The sequence below is a fragment of the Anabas testudineus genome, chromosome 9 (genome assembly GCF_900324465.2).
Source record: "Anabas testudineus chromosome 9, fAnaTes1.2, whole genome shotgun sequence".
NCBI lineage: Eukaryota > Metazoa > Chordata > Actinopteri > Anabantiformes > Anabantidae > Anabas > Anabas testudineus.
In genome coordinates, this window is record NC_046618.1 from 867,706 (window position 1) to 882,789 (window position 15,084).

Below are 15,084 nucleotides of genomic sequence, written 5' to 3' on the forward strand. Positions count from 1 at the left end.
AGATGCTGTCATATTTCCTGGTGCACTTGTCATGTTAGTTAATCCATCAATGCTTATCTGACAGCTGTCTCTTTTAGCTCCTAACTTCGCTGCTCATTTGGAAAGTTGCACAGTGTACTTCAAGGTACATAATCATCCTTTTTTTTTCCTCAGAAGTCCTTCGGCCTCACTTTGGCTGTATATTTGAGTGTTTTACTCCGGCATCAATGGGTCTGCAAGATCTGAGGCTTTACGTAGACACAACTAGCCTGTCACTTGAGACTCAGTAGAAACAGGTAGTGCAATTAGCCAGCAGAGAACATGTTTATCTGTCAGCCCGAAGACAGGACAGGATGGCTTAGAGGAGATCGAGGGTGGGGAGTTTGGGGGGGGGGGGTTGGGTGTGTGTCACACTGCCCCTTTTAACTCTGTACAGGCTATTAGTCTATTTCACAGAACTCATTTTCAGATACAAAAAGGGGAATGCCGGTGCTTCCATTGCCTCCCCCCTTTCCCAATTAGGAGAAGAATCCTCCTTTTTCAGCATTTATTACACCTATTCAGTATTCTGGATGCTGCTATCAGTTTTCCATAACTAGGCTGCACAAAGAGCAAACGCTCCATTTGGTGAGATTTGTTGCCCCGCTTGACCACTTCTTTGTCTCGGCCGGGCTGGCTAAGCGCTGCGGAATGGGGTACCCCTGCTGTTTTATCAAGTCTGTTGAATCCATAATGAAATAAGTGAGGGTGACAGTGACAGTGGAAGGAGGGGAAGCAGAGGTAAGAGCAACAGACCGCCTTATTTGAATCATTTAAGCAAGATGCAATTACAGCTGCACCCAGCACGGTGGAAAGTGCCCATTTTAAAGGCAACACAAATCAATGAGCACAGCGATGGTGATGTGTTTGACAGAAGTGCCTGTTAGTGGGGTATGGCTGCTCTTGAGGATCATTACACACCCTGTAGACAATACATTATCACCAAAAGAGAGGACTGAAAACAAAGAGCAGTGGGAGGCGAGGATGGGCCACTGGGCCATCTGTATTATGGCCTTAAACAGTGGAGAAGGAAAATTACATTAGATTTTACCTTTCCAAGTACTCGCACATACTTTTTGCAATTTTGCAACATCTGCAAACAACATCTGCAAGTTTTTCTTTCATCGGGTGCTTATTGGGTGTAATTTCCTGAACCTTATGCTAGTATTAAACTAACTGGGATACTAAAAACACAGCTTCACACTGGGATCAAATGTGCTACACATAGTTACAGTTTTATTTAGTTATTAGTAGTTATTTAAAATGCATTAAGAAAACTGCCTAAGTCTAACAACGATGTCTGCCTCCTCATCACTTTGTACTCTTTCAGTTCTTAGTAGCTGCTGAAAGACCGTTTACCCACTTGCACATCTAGTATTTTTAAGCATTTTTACTGTCCTAAAGCTAATTGAAATACTGTGATGTAATTAAAGTTAATGGTAAGGTTGAGCTAATGAGCAACCATCAGCATGTTACAATGAAGCACTAATGAGGTGAGGTGGCATCAGATTTGTACCAAAATGGGCTCACACCTGAGCATCTTCTGTATTCTGTGTATGAGTAGCTGCATGCTGGATGTTCAGTACAACAGTGATCACACTTTGGGATAAGGAACATGTGACCCACATAACACGTGCATCCATTAACAGTGTGTATTTTGAGCAATAACACAGTGACAAAATGGTCAGTCCACAGAAACACAGTTTAGTGGAGATATTGTTTTAATATACAACTACTACAACTGTAGTAATCAATTATGGCACAAAGAGGATACAGGACAGTCAAAAACCAATGTAGCAATGACAGGCTTAGACTGAATAGTTGTTTTCTGACACATCCACAGGTTCCTTTTCTATGTTCTAGTGACTCACCACACTGGCCTTAGTGAGCACTGAAGACAGCGATAGTAGACAGCTAAACAATCAGCTTTTCCTACATTTTCTTTAAATTAAAAGAACTTCCTTTTGCTCAGATGAGTAGAGTAGAGTCCCTTCCAGCTCTCACCTGTTCTCACCTGTGTTCTTAGAATACCTCTGTGACACAAGGGGCTGTCATTCTACAGTGAACTTTCCATATTCATAATGATTTACTCAAGTTAAGTTAAGTTTAGTTGATTAGCAAAAAATTGAAGATACTTTTATTCAGTTGAGAGTGAATGCAGTTGCACTTCAATACAAAATAGAAGAAAGTAATGTAACATGATTTTTATCCCTGAGGGATTCACAAACTAGTTGTCAGTGTATATAACTGAAAACCCGCTAAAATAATGTACATTAACACATAATTCAACTATAATCCAATCATATAATAATGTATATAGTCTACTGTGCTAAAAACATTTTTATTTCTGGCACTTTACAATTGTAATTGAGTATTTTAACACTGTGACATTAGCAGTTCTACTTAAGAAAAAAGATTTGCTTCAGCCGTCACTTTGAGGGTTAGTTTTATTTGGTTGATTGCACACAAGAAGTCGTCATATGAACTGAAATTGAAGGAATAGGGAGAAAGTAAAATAGTGTCACATATTAAGTCGGTTTTGGGGCATTTACTCTTACTCTTTACCCTCTTTACCCTTTAGAGTAAGAGTAACATTAGATAAGCTCCAGTAGCATCCAAACCCAGTATTAGATGTAACTTTGACTGAGCCCAGAACCTCTGAAACATGTCAAGCACCAGTTCTTTCTCTCATTCTCTATTTGTGTTTGTCTATTTTTCTCCCTCTCTCTGCCTGAGGATGAGGCCATCTGGTGTATGTTGGTGGAGCCAGGCATGCTGACTGGAGTCAGTGTGGGCCAGGCCAGTCTGCGTACTGGAACACAACTCACTTTGTATATTGCCTTGTTTTGGCAACAGAGCCTCATTGATCCCCCTCAGCAGAACATTTTACATTTGGAATACTCCTCATTTACACTTGTACAGACGAGCTGCACAGCGGCCGAGGAGTGGCATCATGAATAAAATTATCATATCAAAATATCAGCGGTGAAATTATCCATTTGTGTGTGTCGTTGTGTGTGTGTGTGTGTGTGTGTGTGTGTGTGTGTGTGCGTGTGTGTCGGGCTTCTTCTTTTGTAGAGGGGGAAGAGGAGGAGGTAGACGCTGGGGATTGAGAAGCAACTGTGAGAACTTGTCAGAGGAAATTAGAGGGGGTTTCTGGACCATGGAGTCGCTGCCTGGAAAACAGGAATCAGAGGAGACACCCCCAGACTTCAGTTCAGCCATGTGTAAAAGGAAAAGAATCTCACCTCTCCATCAGTTCCCTTTTGGCTTTTTACCCCAGCTGCAGAGATCCCCAGTCCCGCTGACCAGTCAGCAAAGCTTTAAACTGTCAAGTTAACATTGGCCTTAGCTGCCTGTGGCATTGTCTCCTAAAGCAACTGTTCAATGTATAAATGAATTGAAGTTAACCCCTCCATCCTGTCTGTTTCCTGGACAAGCCTTCTCTGTACCTGACGACCCCGCCTCTGTGGCTCTTCAAGGAAGACCGTGAATGGCCATTGGAGCTATGCACAGGTCCACCCCTCATCTATCAGTGACACTACTAGCTGACAGAGCACTTATTCACACTCACTCATGAATATTCAATTTACTCCTACTTCAAGGGTACAAAAGACATATCTATTCACATGAGAGAGGAGCGGCATCTCTCTCTCTCTCTGTTTGCTCTCCTCTTTATCTTGCCTTATCCCTCTCTCTCTTCCCTCCTCCTCTTTCTACTTCTTTATACATGTTCAACCTAAACATCAGCAGCAAAATGCAGGCCTTAATTTCATGCGCATGTTTCATTAGTGGTGTCGACCAGAAATCATTTTTTCCCTGACACTTTGAGTAAGCCAACACAATCCTGCACCGTTTGCACGAAAGAAAAATCCCTTTTGTCCTTTGTCAGCACAAACACTTTAATTTGAGGCTTTCACTCCTGAGTAAGCAGCAGATCTCCTCAGAAGCCCAGAGAGACACAGGAAGCGCATGTGGGTCCTTCAATCTCTCCCTCATCAGCAGAGGCACAGTCAGCGGGGGCATGCATAAGTCAAAAGAGCGACCAAAGTGCAGGTGTGTCAGCGTATAAATAGCCAGCAGGACCGGCAGTCACCTCTTTGCTCTGAAGTCACATCTTTGCTCTGAAGTCTGTAATGTGGAACGCATTACCACATGTTTTGCCACAGTTGCAAACATGAACACAACATGGCATTTACACTGCAGTACAATCTTAAAACAAGTGTCAGTTTTAGTGAAGAACATCTTTTTCTTTAATATTCTTAATCTATGGATATAGATATCAGATTACCCTGATCCAGAGTGATGGGCACATCCCGGTAAGAAGAGAGGTAGGTGAAGTGATGTCCCCATCTGTAGTGCCTACTGCACAAGCCTGTGGGTTGCTGCAGTTGATCAAGTCTTGGTTCAGCAACATTATGTGCCAAAAGAATGAGGTATGCTGACCAGAATATACTGAATGATCAATTTTTTCTTTCCTGATGGCACAGGCATATTCCAAGATGACAATAGCAGGATTCAATGGGCTTAAATTATGAAAGAGTGTCAGGGAGCATGACACATCATCTTCACACATGGATTGGCCTCCACAGAGTCCAGACCATAACCCCATTGAGAATTTTTGGGATGTGCTGAAAAAAAGACTTTGCACAGTGGTCTGACTCTCCCATCAACAATACAAGATCTTGGCAAAAAAATTATGCAACTCTAGACGGGAATAAATGTTATGACTTTGTTGAAGCTTATCAAAACAGTGCTACGATGAAACAAAGCTAAAGGAGGTCAAACGAAATATTAGAGTGTGTGACTTGTTTTTTTGGACAGGCAGTGTATTTTCAAGCTAATTCAACTTAAAATATCAAGTTTTTGTTGACAGAACTTATAAACATTAGTTGTCACTTGACATTTGAAGAAGTTGAAATTATGTGTTGAATAAATTTCCTGAAGTTCATTCAACTCGTTAAATACAAAACAAATTAGAATATTAGTAGACTTCCAATTTGTCAAGTTAATACTCTTAAAATAATGTTCTTAGTCATGGTGGAAACTTGCTATATGTCTTTAATATACAAACATATTATATGACAATTTAATCATTTATTTTAATTTGTTTTCAAACCAGCATAAACTGTATAGACCATGTTAGAAGTGGGTGTTGAATTCAGTCTCTACCCTTAAATTTCTTTTAAGCCACCTGGTTCAGCTTAACATTGTTGTTATATGATCACTTTGGCTGGTAACTGCTGTACGATCGTTGTTTTGCTCAATTTAAAGACTTATTTCTTAACTGAAATAAGAAAGAAATAATTAACTAAAAAAAAATTTAGAAGTTGACTGGGAGTATTCACTAACAAGACTAATGTTTGTACAACAGATTGTTCAAATGAAGCTAAATCAACCAAACTAAGACAAGCTTACACAGCACAGAAAAGTTTTTAAGTTGAAACAAGTTAAATTTTACAAGGTATAGATCTCAACTGTGGCAGTCTGATAAAAGCATTAAATGGATCACTGTTTTGTGTTTCTGCCGATCAGTGCGTGCAACTCTCCAGGTGTGATGAGGACCTATTTAGCTGGTTGTACGTTTGGCTGCTGTTGATGCATTGTGGATTGCAGCGACGGCACTGGGGCAATGAGCAGGCTAAGTGCAAACCACTGTTCTCATAATTGCACATCTGTTTCACGTTGCTTGCTCCTGTAATTGCCCCCTGCTCAGTCATCTCTATTGGGGCTGGCTGCAGGTAACTTCAGGTAAAACAGGCCTAGGAAACCTGTTTGCGCTCTGATCATCAGAGACATGAAGGGACAACTGGGACAGATGTTTTGACAGCTTCTCCTGGGTGGACTCACACATTTGCACAGACGGCATATGTATACAGTATCTAGAACATGGCAAGTCTTACGCCAGAGCACCACCCAGTGGTTGAAAAGAGCTCTGTACTGTAAGTGGGAGTGTCAAGGAAGAATGAAATGAAGGTGTGGAGCCATAGCCAAAATGTGTGTTTATGTTTTGTAATTATGAACATTGAACCTTTAGATTAGTAATTGGATATAGTCTAAGCTGTGTGTAACACACCCTTTACCTTCCCATTTCATCTTACAATGCAATTTAAGGCATACTTAAACTAGTGTTAATTATTAACCCCAGATTCCACTTGACAGCATTTTTTTATACTGGATTACTTGCTGAAATATTGGATATAAATTGCAAACTTATGAACTCCAGCAATGCACATATTAATTTTTAGTAAACTCCGTTTATTCTTAATTTTAACTTGGTTTCTTAACTATTATTCATACAGTGCTTTGCTGTTTTATTGTGCCTCATTGTTCTTCCTCTTTACACACTTAACACTTAGAAGTCTTATACTTAGCTTATGACTATGGAAGTTTTTCAGTGTCATAATTCAAATGACAATTAATTTATCAGCTGGCAATTCAGTATGTGATTTTGTCATGAAATTTGAAATTACATATTGCAATTGGGAATTCATTGCCAAGAGTGGCAATCCAATTCTCCATTTCAAGTCAAGTCAAGTCAAGAAGCTTTATTGTCATTCCAACCACATATAGCTGAAGCAGTACATAGTGAAATGAGACAACGTTTCTCCAGAACCATGGTGCTACATAAAACGGCAACAAGACAAACATGGAGCTGGGGACTGCTAAGTTGTCCTAGCAAAACACATAAAGTGCATCCTGTGCAACCTAGTGCAAACAGTGCAAGAACACAAAGAAAAAGTGCAGACAGACGTCTGAAGACAGTGCAAAACACAAAACAGCAGCATGAATACAATTTACATCTGAAAGATGGAAACATGACAAATCTAGAGAGTGTGTGTGCTTGGTTCAGTTTCTTGTGTGTGTTGAGGAGCCTGATGGCTTGGGGGAAGAAACTGTTCAAAAGTCTGGTTGTGAGGGCCCGAATGCTCCGGAACCTCTTCCCTGATGGCAGAAGTGTGAAGATTGGGTGTGAGGGGTGGGTGGGGTCGTCCACAATGCAGGTAGCCTTGCGGATGCAGCGTGTGGTGTAAATGTCCTTGATGGAAGGGAGAGAGACTCCAATGATCTTCTCAGCTGTCCTCACTATTCGCTGTAGGGCCTTGCGATCCGAAAAGGTGCAGTTCCCAAACCAGGCAGTGTGCCGCTCAGGATGCTCTCAATGGTTCCCCTGTAAAATGTAGTCAGGATGGGGGGCGGCAGATGGGCTATCCTCAGCTTCCTCAGGAAGTAGAGACGCTGCTGGGCCTTTTTGCTGATGGAGCGGGTGTTGAGTGACCAGGTGAGGTTCTCCTCCAGATGAACACCAAGAAATTTGGTGCTCTTGACGATCTCCACTGACGCTCCATCGATGATCAGTGGAGAGTGGTCACTCTTTGCTCTTCTAAAGTCAACAACCATCTCTTTAGTTTTCCCAACGTTCAGAGACAGGTTGTTGGCCTTGCACCAGGCTGAGAGCTGATGTACCTCCTCTCTGTACACTGACTCGTCGTTCTTGCTGATGAGACCCACCACAGTCGTGTCATCAGCGAACATTATGATCTGATCCGAGCTGTGCATCGCTACACAGTCGTGAGTCAGCAGAGTGAACAGCAGTGGACTGAGCACACAGCCCTGTGGGGCCCCAGTGCTCAGCATGGTGGCGCTGGAGATGCTGATTCCAATGCGGACTGACTGGGGTCTCCCAGTCAGGAAATCCAGGATCCAGTTGCAGAGGGAGGTGGTCAGACCCAGTCGGCTCAGCTTCCCAATCAGCTGCTGGGGAATGATGGTGTTGAATGCTGAGCTGAAGTCTAGGAACGTTGTCAGGACCAGCAGCCTTCCGTGGGTTGATTCTGCGTAGAGTCTTCCTCACTTCAGCTGTGGGGAAACAGAGTACCTGATCATTTTAGGGAAGGGTGGATTTCCTAGCTACCGTGTTATTCTTTACCTGTACCTCAAATCTGGCGTAGAAGTCGTTCAGCACATCTGGGAGGGAGGCATCGCTATCACAGACGGGTGGAGTTGTCTTGTAGTTAGTCATCGCCTGGATGCCCTGCCACATGCGCCGGCTGTCTCCGCTGTCCCCAAAGTGGCCGTGGATCCTCCTGGCATGCGCGCGCTTCACCTCTCTGATGACCCGGGACAGTTCAGCCCTTGCTGTACATCGTCTCCTGCTCTGAAGGCGGAGTCCCTCGACTTCAGCAGCGCACGCACCCTAGCAGTCATCCACGGTTTCTGGTTGGAGCGTGTAGTGACGGTCTTGGAGATGGTCACATCATCAACACACTTGCTGATGTAGCTGGTCACTGATGATGTGTACTCCTCCAAGTTGACGTAATCACCGGTGGTTGCAGCCTCCCTGAACATGTCCCAGTCGGTGCACTCAAAGCAGTCCTGAAGAGCAGAGATGGCTCCTGCTGGCCAGATCTTTACCTGCTTCAGAACCAGTTGGGAGCGTCGGACAAGTGGTCTGTATGCTGGAATTAGCATAACAGAGATGTGGTCTGAGTATCCGAGGTGGGGGCGGGGCTCCGCTCGGTACGGTAACCTGGCATCAATTTCAATTTCAATTCAATTTTATTTGTATAGCGCCAATTCACAACAGAAGTCATCTCAAGGCACTTTACAGTGTAAGGTACAAAGTATAATTGGAATGGAAGGTTTGAATCTGCTCATAAAGAGTTATATAGAAAACCCAACTTGCAAGCACTAGGTAACAGTGCAGAGGAAAAACTCCCAACCGGTCGAGGCAGATTGGCGCCCACCCTGAGCCTGGTTCTCTAAAGTAATTTTTTTTTTCTTCTCCACCGTTGCCTATTGCTTGCTTTTTTATGCAAGTTTACTCTGTAAGGTCTAAGACCTTACACTTTTCAGTGCCTTGTGACTACTTCTGTTGTGATTTGGCTATACAAATAATATTGAATTGATTGGGGGTGGCTGTGGCTCAATAGGTAGAGCAGTTATTTCCCAGTCATAGGATTGGTGGTTCAATTCCCAGCTGCCACGTCACATGCCAAAGTGTCCTTGGGCAAGATATTGAACCCCAAGTGGCCCCTGGTGAGTCAGGTCAGCTGCATAGCAGCTCTGCCATCTGTGTGTGCGCAAACGGGTGAATGAGACGCAGTGTAAAGCTTTGAGTACCAGCTAGGTAGAAAAGAGTTATATAAGTGCAGAACATTTACCATTTAGAGGACATCATAGTAAGGAAACAACACTGGTAAAGGTAGATCAAAACAATTTATTACACACACTGGAACATGTCAATGGCTTTAATTGAACAGCAATAGGCTGGTTTAAATCTTATTATCAGATAGATTCCAGTTCGTACATGTAAATGGTCATTCTTCACTGTACACAAATGTTAGTTATGGAGCTCCACAAGGTTCTGTGCTTGGACCGATTTACTCTTGATATTTTCCCTTTAGGCAATATTATTAGGAATCTGTCGTTTCCTAATAATAACTTTCCATTGCTATGCAGATGATACCCAGCTACATTTAGCAATGAAATAGATCAATATAGCTGCTTAAAAGACATAGGCCTGGATGTCCTCCAATTTCCTGCTCCTTTCCCCCCCGCCCAGTCTCCAACCGTTGTCACAGTGAAGCCAAGCTCTGCATAAACTTCGTCATTTTTTCACGTCTTAGCATTCGGGTGACTTTTGTTTGTCTCATTAGCTCCGTCTTTGTCCACCTTTCTTTTCATCCCTGTTAAATGTTTCTTCATGGTGTCTCTTGAGGGTTTCTTTCACTACACTTCAAACCTCCCGCTCTGTGCAGTATGTGCGCATACTCGACACCATGGAGCAGGGGTATTCAACTGAAATTTAAAGAGGTCCGGTTACATCAATTTTTTGGAAGCACAGGTCCAGGATATTATAATGTCTAACTATTTACTGCAATAAATTATCAAGTAGCCTGCATGTAATCAATACTTGACTGTCAATTCAAATCAATTCAGTACAATTCAAAAACCTTTTTACTAATTCATTATTATGTAAAATCGAACTGAGCATGTGGCTCAAGATCCTGGTGGTACTGGGCTCTGAGACTGGCAACTTTCTGTGATTGCACTTCAGATTAGGGTATCTGTGTTCAAAACCTTTGTGTTTTGTCTCATAATGCAGTTTGATATTGACACTTTTAATAAGAGCCACAGTTTCTCAACATATCAGACACACAGGACAGAAATGAGTCTGTTCATTCTGGATTAAAAACTCTTTGCTGTCCACTTTTCTCTTTTTAGACATTTTTATATTTATCTCTTCCTTTTTCAGTCTTACCGTCCTTTTATCAACTTTTGCATCTCTGTCGTTTGTCTCTCTCCTCTCTGTCCTCTGTATCTCTCTCCTCTCTGTTGTCTGTATTTCTCCTCTCTGTCGTCTGTATCTCTCTCCTCTCTGTCATCTGTATTTCTCCCTCTCTGTCGTCTGTGTCTCTCCCCCTCTCCTCTCTGTCGTCTGTATCTCTCTCCTCTCTGTCGTCTGTATCTCTCCTCTCTGTCGTCTGTATCTCTCCTCTCTGTCGTCTGTATCTCTCCCTCTCTCCTCTCTGTTGTCTGTCTCTCTCCTCTCTGTCGTCTGTATCTCTCCTCTCTGTCGTCTGTATCTCTCCCCTCTCTCCTCTCTCTCGTCTGTCTCTCTCCTCTCTGTCGTCTGTCTCTCTCCTCTCTGTCGTCTGTATCTCTCCTCTCTGTCGTCTGTCTCTCTCCTCCCTCTCGTCTGTATCTCTCCTCTCTGTCGTCTGTATCTCTCCCTCTCTGTCGTCTGTATCTCTCCTCTCTGTCGTCTGTATCTCTCCTCCCTCTCGTCTGTATCTCTCCTCTCTGTCGTCTGTATCTCTCCCTCTCTGTCGTCTGTATCTCTCCTCTCTGTCGTCTGTATCTCTCCTCTCTGTCGTCTGTATCTCTCCTCCCTCTCGTCTGTATCTCTCCTCTCTGTCGTCTGTATCTCTCTCCTCTCTGTCGTCTGTATCTCTCTCCTCTCTGTCGTCTGTATCTCTCTCCTCTCTGTCGTCTGTATCTCTCCCTCTCTGTCGTCTGTATCTCTCACCTCTCTGTCGTCTGTATCTCTCCTCTCTGTCGTCTGTATCTCTCCTCCCTCTCGTCTGTATCTCTCCTCTCTGTCGTCTGTATCTCTCCCTCTCTGTCGTCTGTATCTCTCCTCTCTGTCGTCTGTATCTCTCCTCTCTGTCGTCTGTATCTCTCCTCCCTCTCGTCTGTATCTCTCCTCTCTGTCGTCTGTATCTCTCTCCTCTCTGTCGTCTGTATCTCTCTCCTCTCTGTCGTCTGTATCTCTCTCCTCTCTGTCGTCTGTATCTCTCCCTCTCTGTCGTCTGTATCTCTCACCTCTCTGTCGTCTGTATCTCTCCTCTCTGTCGTCTGTCTCTCTCCTCCCTCTCGTCTGTATTTCTCCTCTCTGTCGTCTGTATCTCTCCTCTCTGTCGTCTGTATCTCTCCTCTCTGTCGTCTGTATCTCTCCTCTCTGTCGTCTGTATCTCTCCTCCCTCTCGTCTGTATCTCTCCTCTCTGTCGTCTGTATCTCTCCTCTCTGTCGTCTGTATCTCTCCCTCTCTGACGTCTGTATCTCTCCTCTCTGTCGTCTGTATTTCTCCTCTCTGTCGTCTGTCTCTCTCCTCTCTGTCGTCTGTATCTCTCATGTCTGTCGTCTGTATCTCTCCTCTCTGTCGTCTGTATCTGTCTCCTCTCTGTCGTCTGTCTCTCTCCTCTCTGTCGTCTGTATCTCTCCTCTCTGTCGTCTGTATCTGTCTCCTCTCTGTCGTCTGTCTCTCTCCTCTCTGTCGTCTGTATCTCTCCTCTCTGTCGTCTGTATCTCTCCTCTCTGTCGTCTGTATCTCTCTGTCGTCTATATCTCTCCTCTCTGTTATCACCATCTTTTTTTATTAATTCCTTTCCAACCTCGAACTTTCTCTCATCTAATGTTGAGTCGCTAATTTTACTGCCTGTGATCCACAGAATCGATTGGCTAAGTGAAGTCACGTGGGATGGCTTAACTCGCATTCAATTGGTCAATGCGTTCTCGCGTCCAAATATCTACCGTAAAGATCGAAATAGCCGTGCCGTTTAAAATTAAGGTGTCCCGCTAGATTTGGAATCAAAACGCCATAGAGCTAATACTCTTTGCGCACACTCTGACAATGTGAGCGCCACTGCCATCTACTGTAATGGATGTGCAATTGCATGTTTCCTGGGGTCACAGGCGCCCCCCTTACCATCGCAGCCCCACTATTTGAGAAGAACTGCTCTAGCCATTTCATGCATAAATTATGATATGAAGAAATTAAGATTTTTTTTTTTCCAGTGCTTTGGGAATAAAAAAACAAAAACTGAACTTTTTTTTTTTTTTTTTACTTGCAACTCTCAATAAGATTGTCACCTGTCCACACAGGTGGACTGCATGACTTTAAGTTTTTCAAAGCGAGGAAACTATTTCACAATTACACAGAAACAATTTATGTCTCACAGCTAAGAAATTATTTTTTAAATGTTGTTACTACTGTTTATAATTTTTTTAACGGTTTCTAACACTGCTCAATGCATTGCAAAATCACTAAACTCTTCATTCTTGAACATTGCACAGTTGCTTTTCAACTGTGCACTCTTCAGTTCATTTGTGCTTCCTTGAGCCCGGTTGATTCTGCATGTGCCAGTGCCATAGATGCCCTGTTGTTGCAAAGCCTGAATGAGTGGAATGGTGCAAAAGAAATTATCAAAGAACATTTGTGATTCTTTTTCTGTATGTCATCACAGAGACGCATTACTATATCTGCAGCCATTCCCAATTCACTGACTTGACCAGGCCTAGAGGAACCCTGATACACTTCAAATCTGTGCATGTATCCAGAGCCCCCTGATCTGACCCACACTTTAACACCCCAGGGTTTGGGTTTTTTCTGAATATACTGCTTGAGGGAAAGATGACCTTTGAAGGGAACGATCTGTTCGTCAATCGTTTGAAATTCTTCAGGATCGATTGCTGAATGGAAGGTTTGAATCTGCTCAAATGTGTTGACTGGCATGACATTTGTTATCAAATCAAGATGGAGCCCTACCTCTGATGACCAGTACATTGCTGATCTTGGGTACCTGAGGTATGACATGACCATATTTATTCCTAGGAAACGTTTCAATTCTTCTTTTGTTGGGGAGAGATTTTCTTTCCCTTTTTGTATGGAGGGTTGTATGGTGAACTATTTCATTTATCAGCTCTTTTGGAAATAGATACATGAAAAAGTCCACTGGTTCTGTTCCCTCGACATTCACACTGCACTCTCCTAAAAAGGGAGGCAAATCTCCCTTGAATTAGTTGTCTGTGGTTTTCCAGACATAACTGCTTTTTTCTTTTCTTGAGCTCTTTTAGGTGGTGCATCCTCACACTCAACTCCCTCAGCATCCTCACCCTCAAATCCCTCAGCATCCTCAGTTTCACTGTGACTACTGGCAAATCCTTCTTTTTCTGGCAGCCATTCTTCATCACTGCTGCTAGCATCATCCTCACTTTATCCAGATGCAATTTGCCTCACTATCCTGTACTCCTTTCTATCACGCTCTGCACTTAAACTCTACATAATACATAGACATTACCTACCACAAAATAATGTTTTTGTTACAAAAACTGCTAATTACATTGTAATAGGATAGATTGATTTCCAGCCAAAAAGGTACTGCAACTATATTATTTACAATAAAGACAAAGTTCCGATAATATAATAAATTGTTGTTGAAATATAACCAGCAATAAATATAAATAATCCGAATTTCCTCCCAAGATAAAATCAATACTTTGAAATTTTAACAACAGTATGAGTCTGTAGGTGGTACTTGATGTTATCAAATTTTTTACCTCCAAGGGTCTCCTCCTATAAAAGGATTGGCAAGATAATCCTGAGTTAGTCGGCCCGTCCGGCTTTCCTTCGGCCATGTTGGTTTCAAGAATTATTTTTGTACCTACAATGGCTCACCAGTGAGTGGCAGTGTAACACATTAGCACACTACCGTCCAAAGAAGCGGATTATATGCAACTTCTCAGTCAGAACCCATGCACATACAAGAAAACAGCTTTAAAATAGCTGTCAATAGTTGTGACCACTATGCATGAAAGGGCTAGATGACTTAGCATTGGCCTTAAGTAACACTGTGAGGAACCTCTGAGTTATCTATGATCAGGATATCTCCTATACTTCATAATAAAAGAAATATCTAGAACTTTTTTCACCTGATAACATTGCTAAAATTAGGAGCTGTCTCATCACTTTGTCCCAAAGTGATGCTCAAAAACTAGTCCATGCATTTGTTACTTCCAGACTGGACTATTGTAATTCATTATTAATAGTTTGTCCCAATAACTCCTTAAAAAGCCTCCAGTTAATCCAAAATGCTGCAGCCAGAGTTCTGACTGGATTTAGCAAGAGAGATCATATTTCTCCTACGTTAGCTTCTCTCCATTGGCTCCCTGTAAAATCCAGAATGGAGTTTAAAATCCTTCTCCTCACTTATAAATCCCTTAATAATCAAGCTTCATCTTATCTTAAAGACCTCATAGTTTTATATTTTCCCAGCAGAACTCTCTGTTCTCAGAGTTTTCAAATGTAGGATGAAAGGCAGAGCCTTTAGCTATCAAGCTACTCTCCCGTGGAACCAGTTCCGAGTTCAGGTTCAGGAGGCAGACAATTTCTTTTTATGAAGCTTATAGTTAGAGATGGCTCAGGTGACTCTGAACAATCTCTTAGTTATGCTGCAATAGATTAGTCTGGGGCTCCTCTAGCCTCTCCTCTCTATCCATTCAAATGTTACCATTGCATTAACTCATTAACTTTGTGTCTTCTCTCTCCCTTAGTTGTGCTTCCTCCTCTCTGTCTCTTGCTCTCTCTGTACTTTTCTGCAGGTATCCTCAGCCTTGGAGCTGTATACCTCCAGAGTGCAGCTACTGGAACAACCAACCTGCCCAATGTTTTTGCTGCTTGTTGTTGTTTTGTGTTGCTTGCTGTTCTTTTCTCTCTCCCACTCACCTCAACCCGTTGAGGCAGATGGCCGCCCACCCTTAGTTTGTTTCTGCTGGAGGTTTCT